A 20,026-nucleotide genomic window follows, 5' to 3' on the forward strand; every position below is an offset into this window, starting at 1 on the left:
GACCAAATGGCTGTCTCCATCACTCCATAACTTTGTGGCTAAGGTTGTTTTCTTTTTTTTTTTTTTTTAAAATCTCGAAACACCTATGGTCCACAGATGGTACTGTCCACAGTACAATTTGTCATTCTCCGATCCATAACCCGTGAGGATAGTTATGTCGTGAAACGGTATTCACCTTTATTATATACTCATAATTACTGAACTCTATGTTTATAATTATAAAATTTTATGTTCATAATTTTTGAATTTTATATTCACAATTATTGAATTTTATATTCACAACTATTGAACTCTATGTTCATAATTATAAAACTCTATATTCATAATTTTTGAACTTCATATTCACAGCTATTGAACTCTATATTCACAATTACATAACTCTATGCTCATAAATTATAGAACTATGTGTTCATAATTTTTGAACACTATATTCACAATTATGAACAGTCACTATTGGAAATTATTGAATTTCCGACCACCTGAAAGTGATCTTAAATCAAGTTGAAAGCAAAAAGTGGTCAGAAATAGCAACAAGGGTTTTTCCGGATACCAAAAATAGTCGGAACAAGACTTTCAACTTGATTTAAGACACTTTCAGGTGGTCGAAAATTTCAGAATTTCCAATAGTGAGTTTTGGAACCGTGCCCACCTTGCAAGGTGGACACGCTTCCACAGCATAATTTGCCCTCCATCTAGACACCGACTATCCATAATAAAATTTGTCATTCCCCAGTACTCCATAACATTGTGGCTAAGTGTGTGTATATATATAATTATTCTAGACTAATCTTAAACCTTTAGAATTCCAACTCAAGAGCTTTTGTGTGGTGTGGCATTGCAAAATCAGTTTATGTTGTGGTTCAGCACCTCGTCCCTTAAGCATGGCATGAGGTTGGGGGTTCGATCCCCACCCATGTGAATGAAGCAAATCATTTGGCTAGTCCCTACCACTTAGTGTGCTGACAGTAGAGACGAGAGATTAGTCTTCTGGCTCTCGGCTAGAGGGATATCTTTGGACAACCAAAAAAATAATCAATTTATGTTGTATAGGAAAAATCATTGTTTTTATTGGTTCCTAAATTGTTTTGAAATTGTTAATTTAGTTCTTAATTTTTAATTTGAACGAATTGCCCCTCCAATTATTTTAAATTTCATTAATTAAATTCCCTAGCCACTATTTCGTCAATCAATTATTAGTTACTCTAGAGTATTTAATTGACAAAATTTAAAACAATTGCATGATAAATTCATTCAAATTAAAAATTAAGCACTAAATTACAGTTACAAAACAATTGAGGGATAAAAATAATTATTTTCCCACAGTATATATTTAGGAGGACGTTAATTTATGTCCTCACATGGCATGCAGTATAGAAATTTCTATTTGTGCATTGTTTATGTATTCTTATAAACTGCAATTTGGAGTGGTAGTGTTGGTATTGTGCTTCTTTTTTGCTTATGATAATATATGTTGTAAGTATTTCGATGGCACGCACCCAATCGAGCAAAAAATTGTACATGAAAATTAAGGAGGACAAAATGATAACAAAAATGAAAGCCAACGACCTACTAATATATGAAGGATTAGTTGGCCAAAAGAATTACTTCATTTACTTTGCCATTTTTGTATGCAACATGTTAAAAGAGCAAGGGAAAGAGTGGTGGAGTAACTTCTCAAAAGTTAGTGTGAAAGAAGATTGAATTAGAATTTCAGCAAAACGCCACCTTTCAATGGGATAAAATGAAACTATAAAAACAAGGTGGGTTGGATGAGAACTAGGTGAGGGTTATGGCCGGAAACAACTACGGAGTAAAAGGAAAAGAGACTAGATTAAGATGATCATGAAAAAGGAGTTATTAGTGCTACTAATGAGTGATGGGCTTTAAAAGTTAAGTTTTATTTTCTCTTTAATGAGTGATGGGCTTTAAAAGTTAAGTTTTATTTTCTCTTTAACTATCTTATTTGCTTTATTTCTAAATAGTTAAATACTTTTTAAGTTTAAGTGTTTTTTTTTTTTTTTTTTTTTTTTTGGTACGAACACCTTAATTCATTAAATCACCTCTAAGACAGGTTACAAGAAATAACGGTGGCACATCAAACCACTCACCACAATCTGGCATAGAAACAGCCGCCCGAGCTAGAGTATGGGCAACCTGATTCGCAGATCGTTTTACAAACCGGAATTCGACATCGTTAATGGAAGATGCCAATTCTTTAATATCCCCTACCAACAACCCAAACGAAGAGAAATATGAATCACTATAAATAGCATTACAAAGTATCTGTGAGTCTGTTTCGGCCTCCACGTTTCCCATCCTCGTATCCTTCAGCCAACTCAGAGCCTCTCGCATACACATAGCCTCGGCCTCCCTAGGCTCAAAAAAACCCATCATCCTTCCATTCTTGGCAGCCAGAAAACTACCATCATCATCTCTTAACACCCATCTAAAACCCACCCTACTATGCTGCTTATCTAGCGCTGCGTCCGTATTCAACTTCAGCCTTCCCCTTCTCGGCCTCTCCCACCTCACCACTGCCCCCCCATTTTGCTGTCCGCCAACTACACACTGTGCCGCACCCCAGTTTTCCCAAAACGCCATGGTGTGCCGCAACATCAACTCCAGGTTCCATGGTTGTGCATTCCATACAACATCATTTCTGGCAGTCCACAAACCCCAACACAACATCATTAACTTGGACATATGGTCATGTGACAATACTGCAAAGCAATTAAAAATCCACTCACCCACAGTATCACCAGCGACATGAGTTGTGAGAAGGCCCAACTTCCTCCTTGCCACAACAGCCTCACGACAAGCAATAAATAAATGGTGTGCACTCTCACTCTCCTCCCTGCACATGTGGCAAATCACATTACAATCAACATGGCGTTTTAAAAGTGCATCACGAGTTGGTAAGTAAGAAGCTGCCAACTGCCACCCAAATAGTCTAACTTTAGGAGGAACATTAAGATTCCAAATTGAAGCCCAAGGTCTCGTGTCCATAGCATGGGAAGAGAGATATTTATAACAAGATTTCACTGTGAAAACACCCTTACTATCCCACTGCAACACCCATGAATCCGGTGGTTTACGGCTACTAATTGGTATTTGTAGAATAAGATTTGCATCCCTTGTATTAAACAAATCCATTATACAATCCACATCCCAATGCGTACCTTGTTCATTCATCAAAGACACAACGGGAGCGTTCGCAACTGACTCATGCAAAACCGTCTGCACATACGGGTGATCATCTACCGGCAACCATGGGTCGGTGCCTATCGTTATACTCCGGCCATTCCCCACACACCGTCGACTACCGTCCCTTAGTACTTGCTGAACCGCCATCATTCCCCGCCAAATATACGAAGGGTTAGACCCTTCTTCTGCTTCAAAATAGGTACCCCGGGGATAATACCGTGCCTTATACACACGGGCTACGAGCGAACTCGGATCCTTAACAAGCCACCATGCCTGTTTAGCAAGTAACGCTAAATTCATCTCCCGCAATGTCCGAAAACCCATCCCCCCCTTAGATTTCGGCAAACTCAACCCCTCCCATGAACGCCATCGGACCCCCCTCCCATTCACCGCTACTCCTGTCCACCAAAAAGAGTTCATAATGACCTCCATCTCCTTGCATAAAGTTACCGGAAGAAGGAAAACCATCATGGCATAAGCCGGCATGGCCTGAACGACATTCTTGAGCATAACCTCACGGCCTGCCCTGGACAGAAACCTTGCATTTCACGATCTTACCTTGGACAAAATTCTTTCTTTAATAAACCCGAGAACCTCCTTCTTCTTTCGGCCTACTAATGAAGGGAGGCCTAGATACCGACCTGTAGTATCTCCTTCATTAACCCCCATTATCGTCACAACATCATCCCTTGCCTGACCATCCACATTAGAACTAAAGCACACAACCGACTTCTCATAATTGATCTTTTGGCCGGAGGCAGCAGAATAAGTGTCCAGCACCCTCCTCATTACATTAGTTTCCTGATGATTAGCCCTGAAAAATAGAAAACAGTCATCTGCAAAGAGTAAGTGAGAGATTGGAGGTGCCCCCCGCGCCACCCTTACCCCATGCAAACTCCCCTGTTGCATATGCTTTTCTATCAAAGCACTAAGGCCCTCTGCCACAATTAGGAACAAATACGGAGATAACGGGTCTCCCTGCCGCAGCCCCCGCTCCGGCACAATTGGACCAACCTGTTTCTGTTCATGGAGGACGTGATATCGCACGGAAGTTAAAGTTTCCAGTAGAATATCTATCCATCTTCTCGCAAAGCCCATCTTAAGCAACATAGCTTTAACAAATCAACTCGGTCGTATGCCTTACTCATATCCACCTTCAAAGCCACGACACCCTCACGACCCTGAGTTTTCCTCTTCAGATAATGGTGCGCCTCATATGCAAGCATAATATTATCACTTATGAGACGCCCCGGCACAAAAGCACTTTGTGCTGCCGAAATTAACTTGTTTAGCAGCACCTTCAACCGATTAGCGCACACCTTACTAGCCACCTTATATAGCACATTACACAGTGCAATAGGCCGCAACTCCATCATTGTTTCTGGTCTAGGCTTCTTGGGAATTAGGACAATATACGTCTCATTCGCTTTAGCCGGGAGTTCGGCCGTTTCCACAAAAGACCTGCAAAAATCAGTCACCGCACCCCCAATAATATCCCAGTAGTGCTGGAAAAAACCCGGCCCCATCCCATCCGGCCCCGGCGACTTATCCGGATGCATCTGCGACACTGCCTTACGCACCTCTTCCAAACTAATAGGCCTCAGGAGCAATTCATTATCCAGATTAGTAACCTTCGGGACAATGCAGTCTAGCACCTCACTCATATCCCCCTGTTCCAACCCATACAAACTCGCAAAATAATCCACCATAATCCCCTCTACCGCACCCGCCTCCTCCATCCACACTCCCTCAGAGTTCCTGAGCCCATGCAACCTATTCCTCCGCTTCCTTGCCTTAAAAAAATTGTGAAAGAACTTTGTATTAAGGTCACCCTCTCTGTACCAATGTTGTTTTGCCCGCTGCTTCCAGAAAATGTGTTGTTGCTCAAGTAAAAACAACAACTCCTTCTCAACACGAGCATAATCAGCCAACCCAGCCTCATCCCGCCTCGGCCTCAACATGTTCAAACGGTGCTTGCATCTTTCAATCTTAATCTGAAAATCCTTATTATACGTGCGCCCCCACCTCCAAATATCCCTACTACACGCCTCAATCCTTGATAACACATCAAGGCCTGTAGAGGTAACCCAGCTATGCGCCACTATCTCCCGGCATCGGTCCTCCCTTAGCCACATATTGTCAAAACAGAAACGTCTCGGGACCACTCTGTGCACCTCCTGTACCGGCAATAACAACAACGGCAAATGATCACTATAAGGTGTGATCAATGAAGTAGCCGTTGCAGCATCATACATCGCCAGCCAAGTCTCGGACGTCAATATCCTGTCCAGCTTCTCCTCCACCATATGTGGCGTACCCCTGGACCGTACCCAAGTATACTGATGTCCACCAAAAGGGAAATCCAATAATCCACAATCCGCAATCGCCTCCCTAAAAGCCGCAATTAACCACTCTGGATGGGGAACTCGACCTCTCTTCTCAGACTGGTGTAGTAATTCGTTAAAATCACCCATTACTACCCAGGGCGCATTACTCCGATGCGCTAATGTGCGTAGTAATTGCCATGAATGACGTCGGTCCTGTCGATCTGAAAAACCATAGAACCCTGTAAAACGCCACACTGGCTTGCCAACATCCAGTGCTATAGTCGTGTCTACATGATTTGCCGAATACCCCGTTATCTCAAGCAGAGCCGTACTAGTCCAAAGGAGTGCCAATCCGCCACTATGCCCATCAGCATCTACCACAAACATATTATCATATCCCAACGTAACTCTGACAGGCTCCATTTTATTCCTATCAACAAAGGTTTCCATAAGAAAGAGTACCATTGGCCTCTTTGAGCGAACCAAGTCCGCCAGAACACGAATTGCCGTCGGGTTGCCAAGCCCCCGGCAATTCCATGATAGTAAACTCATAACTCTGGGCGGGCTTGCTCCGCAAGTCCCGCCGTTTCCCCGTTTTTTGATACCCCAGCTTCAACCTCCATCAACTCACTCTCGCTATCACTCGTCCTCCTCCTCTTCTGTTCCGAAATCCTTGCGCTCGGAACACCATCATCCCCAGACCCCTCCGCGTTCCCCTCAGACTCGGCTGTGGCCAATTTAGCATCAGCCTCCATCGTCGGGGACCTCCAGTTTCTTCGCTCAATTGTTGTTTCCGGGGGAATCCACTGCTGCCCCGAATTTGGTACCCCCCTCCGCGAACCCGCCCTCATCCACGCACCAAAGGGCTTCTCTGCTTTCAAATCTGCCCCATGAACAATCTTTGCGCAGAACTTCTCCCCGTGACCAATTACCCCACAGAGGAAACAGAAAGTCGGCAGACGCTCATACCGGAAATCTTTATACGCCCATGAACCATTATCCTTCTTCAATTTCATCTGCTTCTTCAACGGCTTGGCCACATCTATCGCAACTCGCACCCTGTAGAACAGGCGCATCGAGCCATCAAAATTGCGATCATCCACACATATCAAGGTTCCCAAGAAGGAACCAATAGCCCTTACCACAATCTCAGACCGGAAACCCACAGGTAATGAATGAACCTGCACCCAAAACTCTGCCTGATCCAACGCCACTGCATCCGGATCCTCCCCTGGCTGGAGTCGCTTCATGATCAACAGACTCTGCTCATATGTCCAGGGTCCTTCGGTGATAACCCGTTCAACATCAGCTTCATGGTAGAACCGAAAGAGATATCTTCGGGACTCCAACTTTCGAGTGTTCACCCCCATTGCCGGCCGCCATACCGCAGCCATGGTATCCTGGAAAAATGAAAACCTAATCGGCTTCTGAGTTACTAATCTTCCCATGACATAATACCCCTCCTCCGAATCAGGTTGTATCTCTGGCACATTGGGCAATTGCATGGCCACATCGTCATCCTCCACATCTGCTAGCGTTAGATTGGCACACTGAATTGAAATTCCATCCGCCATGCCTAGCGGATCACGGTGATTCTTGATTAACAAAACCTCAAAAACTCAGCAAAACCCTAGAGAAACCTTGCGAAAGTAGCGAGAGGAAAGCAATTAGCATCTAAAATTGAAATTATTAATTAATTTGAGACATTTCAAAAAGAAGGGTTTGATCTTGAATTAGAATATAAGATTGATCGAATTTATTGATTTTATGTCCATGGAGCACTTAAGTTTGCTCCAATAACTTATCCCACACAAGGACCTTTGCAATAGGAAGGTCATGAAGTATATGTTCCTTCTCCACATTATGATAATACTCCCCATGTTCATCTTGATGACATGGATGAGAATTATGGTGGTAACAGTTACTATAACAATAGTGCATGAGATGATTGTTGGAGAGAAGACCTTAGCCCTACTCTTATGCATCAAGATACACAAATTGAGAGGGATGAACGAAGAAGAGGTCATAGGGTTTAGGAAAATAAATTAGAGTGCGAGAGTCGAGGGTTGAATCAACTAGCAGCTATCAACTATTTGTCAAACACCCTCATAAAGGCAACCCAACCCAAGTTAGTCAAACAGTTGACATGGTAATATGGGTGAGCATCGATCGATTTCGGTTAATTGCCGAAATTTTAACCGAATGTTCATAACCGACTTACCAACATTCATAATCGAAATTGACGGTTTTCGGACGGTTAAATATAACCGATTTATTATTATTATTATTATTATTATTATTATTATTATTATTTTTCAAATTAGGAACTATATTATTATAATTATACTATATTAAGATTATTATAATTTGCTTAAAAGGGTTCAGTAAAAGTTAACTTTGCAATTTAATGAGGTGGCGCATTTTGGTTCACCGCCGTTGTATAGCACCTATACAACGCCGGTGCATCAAATATTTTCTCCGAATTAAAATGATGCTTTAGTATTGCTATAATAAAACTAGAGTGTGTGAAATTTGAAACTAAAAAAATATAACAATATTGTCAAATGAAACTTTAGTGTAATTAGAATGATACATACTTTATGATCCACGTTGCTACATAGACCATGGTCCAGAGTAAAATTTGCTTATAAACAATCGCCAAATTAACTTGAGGCCCATGATAAGACACTGATAGTAAATTTATATTAGAGATGGTTGTATGTGTGGTAGGATTTCTTGTACAAATTTATTTGGTGAGCACTTGCCCAGGCGAAACTTTTCCGCCTACGTCAAAAATTATAACTATATGAAGAATGTGTAAATTATATCTTTTTATATTTTTGTAAATCATATATCCTCTTATATATTTTAATAATTTCGTAGTGTTCAAAAGTGGCAAGATGTTAAATTTGGCCTTCCAAACCTCCACCTAACCACACTTAGCCCCTTTTTAAAAATTTTGGTAATTTAGACCATTAATTTTTAATTAGAGTAAATCAAATTCGAATTGAGAACACATGAATAACCCAATCGTTATATTGCGGACTAGGATTCACAGTACATTGTGAACCTTGGTCCAATACACAGAATTTATGTTCATATAATACATACAGGATTCATGTTCATAATACACATACACATAAACACGATATAAAGAACATGAATTATGTACATTATGAACATGAATCCTGTGTATTATGAACATGAATTCTGTGTATTATATAGCTACTAATAAGGACATAAACATTTAACATAATACACAGAATTCATGTTCATTATATCGTGTGTGTGTGTGTGTATTATGCAGTGTTGTAAAACTCGACCTCCTCGGCACTAGGCGGCGCCATGCCGTGCCGCTTTTGATTATAGTCGGCCATTACTCGGCCGACCGCCTAGGCGGCCAACTCGGTCAAATTCAGTCAAAATCGGCCAACTCGGCCGAGTCGGTCAACTCGGCCAACTCAGCCGAGTCGATCGATTTCGTCTCATGTTGTCTTTCATTAATTATTGATTTTAATATTATTATGATGTTATGACTTATAAATTATCGTTATTTCATTTATTTGGATGTGCTATTTGATTGAATGTTGAAAACATTCTCATTAAAATTGTCAAACTACAAGTCTGTCACTATTTTTTAAAATTTTTTTGGTGCCCGTCTAGCGCCGCCTAAATTCCGCCTAGGCGCTAGGCGCTGCCCGGGCGCCCGACTAGCGCCTAGCGCCTACTGCAACCATGGTATTATGAACATGAATTCTGTGCATTATGAACATAAATTATATACATTATGAAGTCAAAGTCTGTGTATTGGACCAGGGTCCACAATTCCACGATATAATTTGCGGCAAATTAAATCGTGGACCATGGTCCAAAACGGTGTAGTTTCTTTTAATGAAAAGAAACGGCACCTGTTCCGCACCGTTCAGCATAAAGTAGCTCTGTTTGTATAACATATTCAGTTTCATTTTATATACACTGCAGTTTCATTACAACACAACTACAGTATCATTTCGATATATATCTACAATTTAATTGGACAATATGCACTCAAATATGTGAAACTATTATTCAGTTTCATTTTATATATACTACAGTTTCATTTCAACACAACTACAGTTTCATTTCAATTTGATTACAATTTTATCTGATAATTTAAAAATAATATATGAGACAGTTTCATTTTATATACACTTTAGTTTTATTTTATAATTAACACACCACAAATACAAATTTCATTAAGATATAACAATAGCAGTTTTATTTCACTTAAAAGAACATCGCTGTTTTTGGACCATGGGCCACGATATAACCACTGATAATTTGCCTGAATAACCGACTAAGTGAAATTTATTTCACGCATTTTTTTAAATAAAAAGGATCCCATATTATCTACTTCCCAATCTCCAAGAAAAGGCCCAACAGCACGAGCCAACACCAAACTCCACTAATTAAGCAGCCGAATAATTCAAACAACTTGGGCCCAACTTTTTTTTTTTTTTTTTGAAAACACCGGGGACCAACTTAATCGGCAATTTATATCCTACACCACGGCGCACGTTGCACTGTTCGTCCAGATACAAAACGACGTCGTTTAAATTTTTTTTTTTTTTTTTGAAATTTCCCGCCCCAGTGTATGGCAGTTAATTTTTCTTTAAAAGAAAACCAGTTCAAAAATGTACATAATGTTATACTAGAATACACATAATTGTATACATGAATGTACATAATTATATAACAAAATATACATACTCTTTTTAAAAGATAATACACATAATCTAACATAATACATAATAAACATAAATTTTTAACATAATACACATCAACTCTTAACATAATACACACAAATTTTCTGATTCGAATGTACATAATTGTATAAAAAGAATGTACATAACTGTATGAACAAATATACATAATTGTGTGAACAAATATACATAATCACAGCAACTTCCTACCGCGCCTCCCAAAACGACGTCGTTTTGGGAGGCACGCGGCGCACAGTGCTACGCGCGCCGTGGTGTAGGGTATAACTAGTGCTGTCAATACGGGCTGGCGGGGCGGGGCGGGCCAAAACCCGGCAGGCCGCGGGCCTAAGGGGGCGGGCTAAAAAGGCCCGCTCCTAAACGGGCTTGGATTTGGCAGGCCCGGACCGCCCCGCCAAAAACCCGCGGGCTAGGCGGGCCCCCGCCCAATTAAAATGTTCATCAAAAAAATGTCCAAAATTCATCAAACTAATTAAAATAAGTCATAACTCACATAAAACATGTTCATCAAACTAATTAAAATAAATTGATACATAAGTCATAACTCACATAAAACATAGTAATCAAATATTAAATATTAGTTCAAAGTTCATACTAATGAGTGATGACTGATGACTGATGAACACATTGAGCAAGTGAGCAGATTACATATTTACAAATTACATTTACACTCAAAAAAATACATTGGCAGTCTCGCACTGCTTAAACAAAAATGAAATTGTTAATTTGTTACCTATTGACCTATTGTTAAACAAGAAATAACAAAATGATATATACAGAAAGCACACATGGCATTATGGCAAATACATAGATGCATAGAAGCATTGCAGAAGAAACGAAGCAAAAGATAGTTGCGCTGCTGTAATGAGAATATGAGATAATGAAATTAATTAGAGATTAAATCTAGAAAATATTTTATATAAAAAAAAAAAAAAAAATTGGCGGGCAGCCCGCGGCCCGCCAGGCCCGCCCCGTCAGGACCGCGGGCTTAAGCGGGGCGGGCCAAAAAAGTCCGCTCCTAAACGGTCTTATATTTTCAAAACCCGCCCCCTACTTAAGTAGTGGCGGGGCGGGCCGGCCCGGTGGGCTAGGCCCGTTTTGACAGCTCTAGGTATAACGATTGAACTTAATCACTTCCTTAAACATTTTGAGCCAACCAATCCAAAGTCTAACCTAACCCAAAATCCAATCACTAATTAGATCCAATCCCATGTATCCATCACCCACAAATCCATAATAATATGTTTATAGAGAATCATATTTTCCATCGGAAGCTATTGAAATAAAAAGATATATTAAATTGTTATTAAAAATAACCTAGCTACCAACTTATGCTTAATTGATATGTATGCGAAGATCTAAAGTATTGGCAGCCTTCCCTTAACTTTATTTTAGATGTGAGAAGTAATGGAAAAAGTTAATAGAAAAAGGGTAGAATTGAAAATTAATTGTAAGATGTACAATAAAAAAAATATGAAATATAAATTCTCAATATAATTTATATCACGAATACATTTTTATTCACGTTAAGATTTAACAAAATTAGCTTTTATTATATGGAAAAGGTACAAATACGGCATTCAACTATTTAGTAGATAGCAATTAAGTCACCGAACTCGAATAAGCTCCAAATACATCGATGGATCTGAAAAAAAAAAAAAAAAAAAAAAAAAAAAAAAAAAAAAAGCAATTAACATTTTTAGCAGATTAACAACAAGTATGTGATAAAGATGTCATGTGTATATTTTATTTTATATTTTATTATTATTATTATTATTATCCTACTAAGCATTTGACCATTTTCCTTGATGCCATGTTTTCGTGATTTTATTTCCTGATGTGTATGTTACTGTATTTAAAAATAATTTGTCTAATTTTATTTTAAAAATTTCAAATAAAATAATTATTTTGAAATTTAAAAAAAAAAACAAAACAAAACAAAACAAAAAACAAAAAACAAAAACCTGCTTCAATAGTTCCATGGCTGGCCGGAGACGAATGGCACCCTTCATCTTCGGCCAGCCAGTCAATCATGGAGACGAAGGGGGGCCATTCGTCTTCGGTCGCCATGGAGACGAACGGGACCGTTTCCATGGCTGGCCGGAGACGATGCGATCCCCATCACTTCGGCCCCGGCTGGCCATGGAAACGAAAGGGGGCCCCTTCATCTCCGGCCAGCCACGAAGATGGAGGGTCAACCATGGAGACGAAGGGGCGTCTTCGCCCAGGGCTTTTTTTTTTTTTTTTTTAATTTCAAAATAATTATTTTATTTGAAATTATTAAAATAAAATTTTAAAAATTATTTTTAAATACAGTAACCGACACACCTAGAAATAAAATCATGAAAACATGACATCCAGAAAGATGGTCAAATTCTTAGTAGGACAATAATAATTATTATTATTATTATAAAATATATAAAAAAAATATATACACAGCATCCCAATCGGCGCAAACATTTTGTTAACCTGCTAATTGCTCTTTTTTTTTCCCGGTTCATGGATAAATTTAAAACTTATTCGAGTTAGGTGACTTAATTGCTATCCCTCAAATAATTCAATGACTTTTTTTTAAGGCCACTAGCTCTATTACAATGTAGTATCTGTTCATATACTTTCTCAACCTATTGAAACACAAAGAACCAATAACGTCTCCACTGTGGCTCGAACTCACAACTTTCCAAATGGAAGTCCAACCCGGGTACCATTAGAGAGAAAGAAGTGGTAAAAATATAAAGAGAGAAAACAAAAAGGTAATAAAAATAATCATTACATTATAGATAAAGAAGAAATGTAAACTTGAAAGAAATTTGTAAATTTTTGAAAAAAGTAGACACAATGTACAAGCTATTATATTTAATGGCATTAACAACATAGAAGGAAAAAGAAAAGAGAAAAAAATAGAGGACAAAATTGAAAAGAATTTATGAATATATACAAATGAAAGCACAATGTAAATATTACATCAACATCTAATTACATTAACACATTTCGTATTCTCATTAAAACTTTACATTTATTGAGTTTTATATAATTTAAAAAATTAATAATATTGATACATGATACGAAAAATAATGAAATTCTTATTTTGAAACAATAAAAATTCAAAGAGTTCATCCATAATTACTTTTGGTATAGAAATGAATTAATTTTCAATTTAGAATTACACTATATTGACAGTTACATTCTTTAATAAGTAGTTTGTAACTAATAATTTGACTTAATTTTACACTCAACTTTAGTAACTGTACATACCCCATCTTTCTATAATTCTATTTCATCTTTGTGAAATTTTAAAATTTAATGATAAATTATTATTTTCCATAGCTTTTTTTTCATTACCATTATTTACTCTATTGAACTTAATTTCTTTCGATGCTTTTAAACAATTTAATGAAAATTTGCGTGTTGTGAGCGGTGTACCTTATAGTAAAACAAGTGTATGTAGTAGCTACGTACATATTAACTTTGACAGTTATGTTGTTAGCAAGATAATAATTTATTTATTTTTTTAACTCTTTAAAGTTTTCAAAATAAAAACATAACTACTAATTAAACTCGATACAAAATTAAGTCAAATTAATTATTAGCCAATAATTAAACTGAAAAATATCAACATATATACTCAAGAACAAAATCAAGAATTAACTAATAAATTAAAAATTTCTTGAATTAAAAGTATGTCACCTCTAATGATTTAATGAACATAGTAAGTATTGCATTAGTTGAAGAAATAAGAGAGGGAAGGGCAGTTGCAAGTTGGGGGCCCTGGATATTGGACAAGAAAGAAAGGGAAGAAAAGGCAGCAAAAAGTGGAGTCGTGTCTATTAATTTCTAAAACTTTAATTTTGGTTTGGCCATTGACTTGACTATATCTTCACGGACCACCACGCAAATTTTCAACTCTCTCCTAATGATGTTGAGGGTGAGGCCAATTGCTATTTGTCTTCTTCTTTCCAGAAGATTGAACTCCAACCTCAAGGCCCCACACTCCGGTTCGACAGAGCATCTAGAAGGATGTAAATCATAATAACTCAACTGAACATGAACCACATAGGCTAGACATACATTTGCTTACTGCGCACAAGGAGCCCCCTCACTTTGAGAGGTTGCTCCCACAGTGCTGCTATTTGTCTTCTCTTCATCTTAGCTTGTGGTCAAGGGTTAACGCAAATTACTAATATATGATCGCGGTTCAATTTCAATTTCAAATGGTCTATTCACAAGCCTGAAAAATGATAAACTATAAATGAAATCTTTTAAGAAGGTTTTGATTGGGTTCCAGTTTAAATTGTCTGTTCAAACTTTTTTTTTTTTTTTGGGTAGGTTCTATTAGGATGAATTGAATTATGAACTAATGGTTTCGATCAAATCAAATCCAATAGTAGTGATCAAAGTCTAGGCATATGCTGTAGCTTTTTTTTTTTTTTTTTTTTTTCGAATGACTAGGGAAACTCACAATTTGAGGATGTGCAATGAGTAAATTTTATTTTGTGATCTTAACCAATAAAGAATAATAAAGTGATAATAAATTAGTCTAATTTGTCTGATCAACTTAATCCAATAAGACATGTGTTGTAGTTAAATTTATGGTGTAATCGTGTAGTCAAAATCTTTTACTCAACAATGACAAGAGTAACACAACAAATACCTACTCCCTAAGCTAGAAAGTGGTCCAAATCTAGCTTTAAACCAAAACAATAGTCAAGCACAGAATATTCACAAAAAATTGTCTGATTTGCCTCTTCCATCAAAAGGACACACCTAACCAAAAACTACCATCTCCTTTTTTTTTTCTTCTTCTTCTTTTCTTCTTTTTTCCTAGATCTGTCTTGACTCTTAATTGGATTCTTGAATCTGATGGATGTTTCCTAAATTTTTCTAATGAAACTTACCAAACATTTGTACGAATCATGTGAACCTTTTATCTTCACTGTGTTGTCTCATTTCAGCCACCACTTCCCCAACTCTGCGTGCTGTCGCAAATCTCCAAATATCTCCATTCTCCCAAACTTGAAAAGGCATATATATCATTTATAAGTATTAGAGATGACAATGTAAATTAAGTCCACATGAACTGGAATAAGCACGACTCTTGTGTTATTGTATTTGGGAATGCACAAGTGCACAACATGGTCCTTATATAAAGTCATGTCAAACCACATTCCATTTAATATAATAATTTTTAGTGAAAATGTAATACTTTTCAGCGAATATGTAATATTATTTTTTTTAAAAAAAAGTATTACCTTTTTAGGAAAATGGTCAAATAAATTCCTAAACTTTACACCAAAAGTTAATTAGGCTCCTAAACTTTTAAAAAGTAGAATTAAACCCTTTAACATGTCAAATCGAGACAATGAAGCCCAAGAACTGGTAAATGACTTATTATTACAGGTCATTTCAGTCCGACGACCAGTTGGTCGCCTTCTATGGAGAAGGAGACCAGAATTGATCGCCCTCGCCGGAAAAGGCGACCTTTTGGTTGATGAGATTTTTTCCGGTAAGCTTTTGGTCGGTGGCGATGTTTTCTGGTAAGATTTTGCCGGACAACGGCAAAAGAAATAGTCAACCGCGTAAATTTACTGTCACTGTTGGAAATTATGGAATTTCCGACCACCTGAAAGTGATCTTAAATCAAGTTGAAAGCAAAAAGTGGTCGGAAATAGCAACAAAGGTTTTTCCGGATACCAAAAGTGGTCGGAACAAGGCTTTCGACTTGATTTAAGATCACTTTCACGTGGTTGGAAATTTCATAATTTCCAGCAGTGTGTAACCAACAGGTTATCGGTAAATTTGATTTATTTGACCAAAAATAACATGTTTGATGGTTCAATTACACTTTTTAAAAGTTTAGGTGCCTAATTGACTTTTGGTGTAAAATTTTGATGGAAAAAAAAAAATCTATGTGAAAATGTAATATACCTCAAGGAAAATGTATACTTTTTAATGAAAGTATAATAATTTTCAATTGACATGTAATATTTCTCAAGAAAAGAAAAGTAATAATTTTCATTGAAAAAATAAGACTTTTTAGTAAAAATATAATATTTCCAATAGAAAACTAATATCTTTTAGTGAAATTTTAATATTGTTTTAATAGAAAATTATTATTTTTTTTTTTGAAATATTCATGACTATATTCTTTACAAGGTAATATCTGTTCTATACTTTCTCAAACATTTTCAGTCAAAAGAATCTAAACCTTCACCACCGGGGTACGAACCGTACCTATGACCACTCATTTAATTCCTTTAATTTTAGACAAAAATGTAATGTTTTTCAATAAAAAAAATAATAATAATACTTTTGAATGAAAAGGTAACTTTTTTAGTGAAAATTTAATAATTTTCAGCAAACATGTAATTATATTTTTAAAGAAAAAAGTATACTTTTTAATAATAATGTAACAATATTGCAAAAGCTTCTACTAATAGGATTAGACTTTGCAAGAAATGTCTACACGGATTTAACTTAATGGTTCAATATGTACTATTTGGGAGAAAAGATTAATGTTCAAATCTCGGTGGCAACAGTACTGTGGGGATTATATTCAAAGTGGGTAGATCCTTTGTGCGCATCGACATTTGGCCATTGTGTCATTGTGATTTATATCCTCCCAAATATTCTGTCGGGTCGGATTTGAGATTCAACGATTTGGGAGAAGAAATGTGTGAACTAATGCATTGAATTTACATACTCCATCAAACCCCACTAATCCTACTATACCTAGCTACATCAATAATTAAGAGCTGAGTCACATCAATTATAGACCGATTTGGTTAACACTAAAGCCTAATCATATTGCAATTATTTGACCTCTTATTCTTTAATTTGCTTATGATTAAGTCACATCCAGTGCTAATCTTGATTCAATAATTACAAGATTAAGTGTGTGTATGTATATATGTATGGCCTAACATCCTTAGGTAAATATTATAGACCAATTACAACTACACTATTGTTAAAATCATTATGTTTACATCAATAAATTAAAACACGATGGCAAAAATGTAAATATGTTAAAGTTTTAGCAATTGGCAGAGATTACAAGCTAGTATTGTTATTTTTAAGGGAAAATTAAAAAATACACTTAGGTAAAAGTATACATATATATATATATATATATATATATATATATATATATATATATATAACATTTTCCATCGTATATGAGAAAAAGTTCACCATAAAATAGTTCTTAACAAAATGCACCATAAGACAGATAAAAGTGAACAATGCAAAAAAATAAAAATAAAAGTACATTAGTTATAGTTAAAAGTACACTGTAAGAATGTTGAAAATGTATTAGAATAGTTAAAAGTGCACAATGAGAAAGTTAAAAATATACGTTTTGAATGATAAAAGCTTTTCAAAAAAAAGAATGTTGAAAATGTATTAGAATATTTTTTATTTTTTATAGTGCACTTTTATCATTCAAAGTGTGCATTTTAAACCTTTTTCTCCATGCACTTTTAACTTTTCCTCTATACATATTTGTTATAGTACACTTTTAGAAAGTATATAGTATACTAACATTTATATCATACTCTTTTATGCCTTTCAATTCATTAATTTATTTTTTTTATTCACCATTAACGATAACATTAAACAAGAAACCTTAAGAAAGTTGCAAGACCAAAACTGAGACAATCGACGTTGATATATACAATAAGACATTAATTCTTTTCTTCTTCTTCTTCTTCTTCTTCTTCTTCTTCTTCTTCTTCTTTTTTGAGATCAAAAGTAGTATATTCTTAACTTAGAGAGTTTGATCAACCAACTCATTTTCTTAACTTGATGCATGAAAACAATAGCACAATACCCATCATGGACATTTTTGACTGTTGTTCCCTTGCACTTTTAACTTTCTCACCATGACTTAGTTTTTAGAAACTATTTTACAATGCACTTTTAACGATACATCATGATCTCTCTCCCTCACTAAAACTATAAATCATCTAGAATCCACGAATGAACCTAAAATCCATTTTAACCAATTAGAAATTTATGATTTGTTTTGGATGCAATGGCTTAGGCAAAATTCACACCATTGTCATACAATAATTATAGGCATTGATTTATAAGTATGGTTGCCCCTACTACGAGGCAGAGCAAAATGGGACAATATTGATGGCCCGATCTGGTGCTTTACTGTAGTTGGAGGGGAAGTGGAAATTAACATCAATCAATTAACATAATATAATCTACTATAATTATTGTACAAGTTGATATGATTATTGGGCGCCTCACAATATTAAATGCTCAATTATGCAATGGCAGACTCATCTTTAAGTATTATTGTAGTTTACTTTTAGACCTAATCCCTATGTGTGTCTATATTTACTAAATTTTTACCATATGCTTTACTAAAATTATAAAAAGGGAGAAAATTGCTTTTCATTCAAAATAAAATACATTAAAAGTACCTTCAATTTTTTCATATGTATTAAAGGGCAGAGAAACATAACCTTAGACCTTACTTATAATATTTGTTCCAATATACGGAGTAATAAATAAATATAATACTAAATAGTAATAGTTTACAGCTAATTAATAGATAAATACAAAAATTTAATAATCTCTTAAATCCTAAATTCTAATGCACTTACCAATAACCTATTACAACACTTTTATAGAAATAAGAGTGCCCCGGAATTTAGTGTAGTTGGTTTGTCGTCTGACTTAAATAAAGGTTATGGTGGGAGGTGGTAGTGTAGGGGTTCGAATTCTGTTGAAAGCATGTATGAGAGAAAGACCAGAAGGTTTGGATTAGACCCCTTGTGTGGACTAACTTAGATGGCTTGTTCCAAAGATTGACATTCTTAGATTACCTTAGGAGGCCTTAGGTTTTACTAAAAACCGGACAAAGCCTCCATCAATTAACTCTAAGTTAACCTTAAACTTAAATTAGTTACCCAAGTTAGTACATCATTATATAATAATTTTGTAACAGTTTTTAAATTTGTTATACTTGACAAAGAAACTGTAAAATTGCAATATAAAAGAGAAGATAATTTTTTTATAATACATTTGATGCATCAATCAAGAATATTTAAGTGCTATACACTAACAGTATCAAATATTTTTTTCATTCAATATTTCAAAGACTAAAACTAATAGAGTACATTTTTGGATGGGTGATATAAGAATTGAAGGAAACAACAAAGATAGAGTAGGGTCCCATAAATTAAATATTTCCCTTGCAAAAGAGGGGGGGAAATGTTTTTTTTTTTTTTTTTTTTTTTTTTTTTTTTCGGGGGAGGGGGGTCCTATTAGATAGAGTAGACTTAATTACTTAGTTATCATGAACTCCAATTTGTATCTCTCAATTTACAGCGAAGTGAGGTTTCGTCCTTAATAATTTTAGTATGATCTACTTTTGATTTAAGTTGTTGGGTACACATAGATTCGCATTCCCTTAACTAAGATGATGAATTTGATATATTATATGCTTTAATAATAAAATGAATAATGGATGAATGATTAATTGATTCTTAAAGGGTAATCATTTGATTTTAAAAAATCAAGTTGGGAGGGCTTTTAAGTAGCATTTGTCTCAACCACTCTATCTTATGTCAGTCTAGTCCTAACCGGGTGTTTGGTTGAAGGGAATTAAAATTCCCTTCCCACTTAATTCTCACATAATTCCAAAGGCCACAAAATTCCCTTGTTTGGTTGAAAGGAATTGCAATTCCTCCATTTTCATGGAATTAAAATCCTATGTCCCCCTGG

This window comes from Ipomoea nil, unplaced genomic scaffold (genome assembly GCF_001879475.1).
Source record: "Ipomoea nil cultivar Tokyo-kokei standard unplaced genomic scaffold, Asagao_1.1 scaffold1407, whole genome shotgun sequence".
Lineage (NCBI taxonomy): Eukaryota > Viridiplantae > Streptophyta > Magnoliopsida > Solanales > Convolvulaceae > Ipomoea > Ipomoea nil.